The 6225-nt window shown below is 44.7% G+C and overlaps 1 long non-coding RNA gene across 1 annotated transcript; it reads left to right on the forward strand.

Annotated features, from left to right (window-relative positions):
• The first annotated feature begins 2718 nt into the window (after window positions 1-2718).
• On the forward strand, window positions 2719-5946 carry LOC143443837 (uncharacterized). The gene is made up of 2 exons (XR_013113130.1): window positions 2719-3449; window positions 4870-5946. It is a non-coding gene; the product is annotated as an uncharacterized LOC143443837 (long non-coding RNA).
• The last annotated feature ends 279 nt before the right edge of the window (window positions 5947-6225 follow it).

Raw genomic sequence — 6225 nt, forward strand, 5'->3', positions numbered from 1 at the left:
GGATTGAAGACTTAGATAAATATCAGCTTTGCTCCTTCATCTTAAGTGTGTTATATAGGTGTTGTATGCAGCACTAGGACCTAACCACCAATTTGTGAAATGACAGACTTGCTTTTTGGGGATTTTCATGGAGGATCTTTGGCCAACAACCAACAACTCATTTGCATATAATCCATTCCATTCCCCCTCCCCAGTCACTTTGGTGTGGAAGTTTTTTTGTTTTTGTTTTTAGTTTTTAGTTTTTTTTTTTTTAATATTTTTATTGGATATTTTATTTATGTACATTTTAATGTTATCCCCTTTCCTGGTTTCTACTCTGGAAACCCCCTATACCATTCCCCCTCCCCCTGCTTCTATGACGGTACTCCCCCACCCATCCACCCTCTCATGCCTCCCTGCTTGGCATACCCCTACACTGGGGCATCAAGTCTTTACAGGACCAAGGGCCTCTTCTCCCATTGATGCCTAACAAGGCCATCCTGTGATACATATGAGGCTGGGGCCATGGGTAGCTCCATGTGTACTCTTTGGTTGGTAGTTTAGTCCATGAGAGCTATAGAGCATGGGGGGCTGGTTGGTTGATATTGTTATTCTTTCTATGGGGTTGTAAACTCCTTCGGCTCCTTCAGTCTATTTTTTAACTTCTCCATTGGTGGTCAGTCAGATGTTTGGCTGTGAGCATCTGCATCTGTGTTGGTCAGGATCTGGCAGAGCCTCTCAAGACACAGCTATATCAGGCTTCTGTCCATAAGCACTTCTTGGCATCTACAATGGTGTCTGGGTTTCGTGTCTGTATATGGAATGGATCCCCAGGTGGGCAGTCTCTGGATGGCTTTTCCTTCAGTCTCTGCTCCATATTTTGTGTCTGTATTTGCACCCATGAGTATTTTATTCCCACTTCTAAGAAGGACTGGAGCATCCACACTTTGGTCTTCTTTCTTCTTTAGCTTCATGTGGTCTTTGAATTGTATCTTGAGTATTCTGAGGTTATGGGCTAAAATCCACTTTAATCAGTGAGTGCATACTGTGTGCTTTTTTGTGACTGGGTTACCTCACTCAGGATGATATTTTTGAGTTCCATCCATTTACCTAAGAATTTCATGAAGTCATTGTTTTTAATAGCTGAATAGTATTCACTTGTGTAAATATACCACATTTTCTGTACCACATGTACATGTGTAAATGATGTCCTTTGTTGAAGGACATCAGGGTTCTTTTCAGTTTCTGGTTCTACTATAATTAAGGCTTCTATGAACATAGTGGAGCATGTGTCCTTGTTATACATGCTGGAGCATCTTTTGGGTATATGCCCAGGAGTGGTATCACTGGATCCTCAGGTAATACTATGTCCAATTTTTTGAGGATTGCCAGACTGATTTTCAGTGTAGTTTTACCAGCTTGCAATTCCACCAGCAATGGAGGAGTGTTCCTCTTTCTCTGCATCTGCGTCACTTGAATTTTTTATCTTATCCATTCTGACTGGTGTGAGGTTGAATCTTAGGGTTGTTTTTATTTGCATTTCTCTTATGACTAAGGATGTTGAACCTTTCTTTAGGTGCTTCTTGGCCATTCGATATTCTTCAGTTGAGAATTCTTTGCTTAGCTCTTGGTTTTAGTACTACAAGATTATTTTTTATATCTTGTCAATTTATCTTTCATTTTTATGAAAAAAAATCAACATTCTCACAAGGTTAGATTTAATGTATTTGAATGAATATGCATGAAAATAAGAACAAAGAACAAAGAAATAAAATTTATGATGTTAACTCAAGTAATTTGTAGGAGAAAAATATCCTAAAACTAGTTAGGCTTTGGGTTTGATGACCAATCAGGAGTTAAAACAGCATTTGGCTTTCTTAAAAGTTGTATTCTCCAGTTCTGGGCAATTGTACACCCCACACTTTTTAGATTTGCTACAATTATGGAAAGATTATACATGACTTAAATTTTTTCTACATAATATAATATTTTCCAACTGTATTGGTTGCAGATTGACAAACTGTAAATTATCTTAGTGTTTTGGTCATCTTCATAATAATTTAGACACACGTAGGTAGAATCTCATTTGAGAAAATTCCTTGCCAGGCAGTGGTGGCACATGCCTTTAATCCCAGCACTTGTGAGGCAGAGGCAGGCGGATTTCTGAGTTCGAGGCCAGCCTGGTCTACAGAGTGAGTTCCAGGACAGCCAGGATTACACAGAAAAACCCTGTCTCGGAAAAAAAAACCCCCCAAAAAAACCAAAACCAAACCAAACCAAAACAACAACAACAAAACCAAAACCAAAACCAAAACCAAAACCAAAACCAAAACCAAAACCAAAACCAAAACCAAAACCAAACCAAAACAAAAAAGAAAATTCCTCCATAAACTTTTCTATATACAAGTAAGTAGAATATTCTTGGTTGATAATTGATGTGAAACGGCCCAAGTCACAGTGGGTACTGCCATGTTTGGACAAGTTGTTCAATATATCCTTGTTCAAAACCATATACTATAATAATCAAAATAACCTTATGTTGGGCCTTGGAGGTAACTCCATTTAACCTGTTATTTTCAGTCACGTAGGACAGGTAGAGGGCGTGATTAACAAGTCTCTACCTCCAGAGATTTAAATATTAATGAATTATCAAAAGGCCAGGGGCGTAGCTAATTAAGTTATTCCCTCCCCTTTCTCTCTTCCCTATAAGACTGGTCTCCCCTGGCCTTTGGGGGGGGGGAAAGAAGCGCACAACACCTGTATCCATTCACCATGTCATGAACAATAAAAGCTTTGGAAAACGGGACTCCACGTGTCTATGGTCTCTCCGCCTGATTCCCAGCTTTTGGAACCCTGGAACCTTGCCGATGTTGCCGCTGGCCCGCCCACCGACAGCTGCATGAATGCCAGACCGCCCTGAGACTCTGTCGCCGGACTCTCTCCCTTCCCCCCAGCCGCGAGATTCGTCCCCACAGATGGCGCAACCAACGTGGAGCACGACCACCCATGCGTCTACAAGAAAAATCCTAGCTGAATCTGCTAAGCAAGTATACTTCCTGCGAGATGTGAAATCTCTTGGTCCTCTCTCAGCGCGCCCCGCGCGCTCCCCGCCTCCATTCTGCCGGAGTTCCTAGACCCCAATTGGAGGCCAATCTCGTTGTATGGATCTGCTGCCCATACGACCCCCACATTCTCCCGTTTTGCTGCGCCCACCCATCCCCGAGGCTTGGGCCCAAAACGGAGATTTTCCACCGAGAGACTCCTACACAGAGTCTGCTTTGCGCACTGTGAGTGCCTGCTTAGCCCCTGCTCCTCTACAATAGCCCTATCTCTGACAAAGGACAGTGCAGACCAGCAACAGAGATCCACACTCGAGCACCATGCACGGGCCTACATTGTTTCCCACAGGTGGTGGACAACGTGCGCAGAGCCAGCTCCGCAAGCGCCCCCCGCTGGTGTCTGCAAAAACCGTGAGTAACATCTCTCTGTGTCCACCCTACCCCCTCTTTCTTTCTCTAATTCTTAGCTATAGCCTAACCCCTGCCTAATACAAAAGAACTAGGTCTCTCTCCCCACGTGTTCTCCAGCTCAAAGACAAGATGGCGGCTGCTTCTTAGCCCCCCCACTCTTCCCATCCCCCCAGCTCCACAGAGGGGGTTCCTTCACAGCTAATAGCTGTCTTTCAAGCCACAATACCTGCTGTAACCCTCTTTCTAAGACTCCCTTGGCTGAGAGACTCCTTCTCGCGGCTGAGACCGTCCTGTTCTCTCTCTCTCTCTCTCTCTCTCTCTCTCTCTTTCTCTCAAAATCGCCAACTCCAAACTCTAGCCCCTAGTGCCCTGCCAGGTAGCTTCCTTTCCCTACTCCCCCGTCATATGCGACAGGCTACAGCTATTTGGCTTAGCCTGCTTGCCTGAAGCAACAGGGCGGAACCCTGCTTGCTACCCAGCCCAGTGTTCCTTAGCCAGCCTATGCTGCCCCTCACCCTCAGTCATTTGCAGCTGACTAAAGCTACTTAGCTCAGCCAGCTTGCCTGAAGCAGCGGATCTAAAATCCTGCCTGCACCCTTTGCCCCCTGTGCTGCCTGCCAGTTTCTTTCAAAGCTGCTGACTCCAATCCAGCTTCCACGTGTCTTTCCCATAGACACAGACTCTCACTCTTTCTGACTCTTAGCCCTCCCCAATACTTCTTGCTTGCCTTAAATTTTTTTCAAAGTTGGCCTTTACTTTTATCTACATTTAAAATTTACCAGTTAAGAAAAAGAAAAGCGGGAATGCAGAACCTCTCTGCCAGAGCACCCAGACGCCACATGGCAGAGCTAGGCCCCTCCCCCCACTGCTCCTAAACCCGCCATTACTGCTCCTCCCCAACAGGAGGACCTGCAACAAACGTTCCTGTTTTTCAACCAAAATTTTTAAACGTTTCCTTTTCTTCCTAACAGGAACACCAAGAACAACAATGCTTGTGTTTTTTCAACCAAAAATTTGTTATTTTTTCTATTTTAATGCTGCCTTTTTTCTCTAATACTCGTGATAGATGTCCAACATTAATTTTCAACCTTTATAATTTCTTAAAGGTTTAAAAGCCATCTAATTTCCTTCCACAGTTAAGTCAACGTGCTGATCACCATATCTTGAGTCTTAATTAACAACTAATTTCTTTTACAGGCAAAGTGTTGCTGCCAATCCCAGATACAAAATTAACATTGTTTTTCTCCCTCAGCTATCCAAGATACCTTCTAAGACTAAATTTCCTCAAACACCTTTGCTTTTCCAGGATCTTAACGACAGGCCATAAGGTGCTTGTTCCCAAGCAATTTAATGCCCCATGTCCAGCCTACAGACATCTCCCTGCCCGAGGTGCTGCTTCCCTCCTGTGATTATCCCACAGGTATACCCACAGATCCAACAGAGTCCAGCCATCCTCTGGAACCTGCCTAAGATGCCAAGCTGCTTTCTCCCAGCCACCTCATCTGACTGCAGACTCCAGAGACACGCTGAGATCCAGAGACAGCGCCACCTCCTGGAACCTGCCAAGCTGCCTTCTTCCAGTCATCTCATCTGACTGAAGACCCCAGAACATGCTGAAATCCAGAGACCCACACCAGGCTCCAGAGATGCACGCCAGAACCCAGAGATGCGCACTACAGAAGACAGATCCAGACCTTCCAGCTACAAATGAACTCTTTTGCCAAAGTCACATAGCTAAAGTTACATGTTAGTGAGGAAAACATAATGTCTATTTAGATTAATCAGATGTCATTACCCTCAAACTGTACAATCTATATTTAATTGTTTGAATGATTCCCTGCCTTCCAAACCCTACCCTCAATTCCCATTACCCTTGACTTGGTTATGCTACACCCTCTGGCCTACATAGTGTTTTATTTTGACCACCTCATCCAAAATTTTCACTAAAAACAGTGAGATGTTGGGCAGTGGAGACATGGTTTGGACATAGCCTGGTTGAACGGGTTTTAAACCCCGGAGACCCTTTTAGGGACGGTAGGATGTTTAGCCCTGTTCCTAGGCCCCCTTGATAGAGCACTGGGTTTGAGATAGCCAGGAGACCCAACAGGACATTGCCTGTCAGGGACGGCATATTATCTCCCCGCGCTCTGGGACTCCAGACTACTTCCACATGGTCCACATCTCTCATTAACAGAGTTGCCCCTCCTTTTATGAAAGAAAAGAGGGTGGGATGTTGGGCCTTGGAGGTAACTCCATTTAACCTGTTATTTTCAGTCACGTAGGACAGGTAGAGGGCATGATTAACAAGTCTCTACCTCCAGAGATTTAAATATTAATGAATTATCAAAAGGCCAGGGGCGTAGCTAATTAAGTTATTCCCTCCCCTTTCTCTCTTCCCTATAAGACTGGTCTTCCCTGGCCTTTGGGGGGGGAAGAAGCGCACAACACCTGTATCCATTCACCATGTCATGAACAATAAAAGCTTTGGAAAACCGGACTCCACGTGTCTATGGTCTCTCCACCTGATTCTCAGCTTTTGGAACCCTGGAACCTTGCCGATGTTGCCGCTGGCCCGCCCACCGACAGCTGCATGAATGTGGGGCTGGCGGCACGGGAAGCCCTGGTGCCAGACCGCCCTGAGACTCTGTCGCAGGACTCTCTCCCTTCCCCCCGCCCGCGAGATTCGTCCCCACAACCTTATATTGAAAAAGCAAATAATACTTAATAGCTATATTTATAATGAGAGCCTAAAAATTTAGTATTTTATTTTATGTGT

The sequence above is a fragment of the Arvicanthis niloticus genome, chromosome 11 (assembly GCF_011762505.2).
Source record: "Arvicanthis niloticus isolate mArvNil1 chromosome 11, mArvNil1.pat.X, whole genome shotgun sequence".
Lineage (NCBI taxonomy): Eukaryota > Metazoa > Chordata > Mammalia > Rodentia > Muridae > Arvicanthis > Arvicanthis niloticus.